Here is a 1303-nt window from a genome sequence, read left to right as displayed (position 1 = left end):
CTTGCTTGCTGAAAATGAAGAGGACTAGAAGCACTGACTGATGAAGATCAAAGACTATACCTTCGGTATGGATTGCACCTCAACATAAAGAAAATGAAAATCCTCACAACTGGACCAATAAGCAACATCATGATAAATGGAGAAAATACTGAAATTGTCAAGAATTCTATTTTACTTGGATTCACAACAATGCCTGTAGAAGCAGAAGTCAAGAAATAAGACATATTGCATTGGGCAAATCTGCTGCAAAAGATTTCTTTAAAGTATTGAAAAGCAAAGATGTCACTTTGAGGACTAACATGCTCCTGACTCAAACCATAGTATTTTCAATAGCCTCTATGTTGCGATGGATCACTTTTGTGTGGCCTTCCCAGCCATGGTCTTGTAACTCCCACCCAAGTGATTGTGCAGGACTGTGTGATAGGGTAATTCTGGCCCACCAAAGGGATTGCTCAATTTTGCCAACCCGCTAGGCTTGAAATGAGCCACCCCAGAGGCAGGAAAGAGAGGATTCCATCACCACCAAGGAATAAGAGCCAGTGCACCCTTTGGACCCAAGATCCCTGCATTGAGAAGCTCCTGGACCCAAGAGACAGAGAGCAAGCTGTAACCCTGAAGACGGTGAGAAGCGGAGGCAGAAGAGACCCGGCAGCAGGAGACAGTGTGGTGGGCTTCCCAGCCCACGGAGCAAGAAAGCTGATTGCCTTTGGGCAGAGGTCTAGGGCCAGAGAGAGAGATATACCTGTGAGCACAGCTGAAAAGAGGTTGTTCTGATAGAAGAACTATATCCTGAGTGTTCCTGAGCCTGAATTGTAACCTGTTACTTCCCTAATAAACCCCATAATCTTTAGTATGGTCTGTGAGTTGTGTGTAGCCATTGCAATGAATTATTGAACTCAGCAGAGAAGTAGAGAGTGCCGTGGGAGGGACGGTTGGTGTCAGAGTTGGTAAAGATGGAGGAGAGAAGAGGCGTGTCTGATCTCCGTCTCACAGGAATCAGTCTTGGACAGTTGATCTTGATTCTCCTTCCCCCTTGTGAAATTAGAGGAGGTCAGATACTTCCCCTAAGCTGTTTTTACAGCCTCTTTCTTAGTTATCTAATGTTGCTGTAACAGAAATACCACAAGTGGATGACTTTGACAAACAGATGTTTATTCTCTCACAGTCTAGTAGACTACAAGTCCCAACTGAGGGTGTCAGCTCCAGGGCAAGGCTTTCTCTCTGTGTCAGCTCTGGGGGAAGGTCCTTGTCATCAATCTTCCTTGGCCGAGAAGCTTCGCAGCATAGGGAACCCAGGTCCAAA

This window comes from Trichechus manatus, unplaced genomic scaffold (assembly GCF_000243295.1).
Source record: "Trichechus manatus latirostris isolate Lorelei unplaced genomic scaffold, TriManLat1.0 scaffold00202, whole genome shotgun sequence".
Taxonomy (NCBI): Eukaryota; Metazoa; Chordata; class Mammalia; order Sirenia; family Trichechidae; genus Trichechus; species Trichechus manatus.
The sequence above is the reverse complement of the archived record's forward strand: the minus strand, read 5'-3'. Positions refer to the sequence as shown.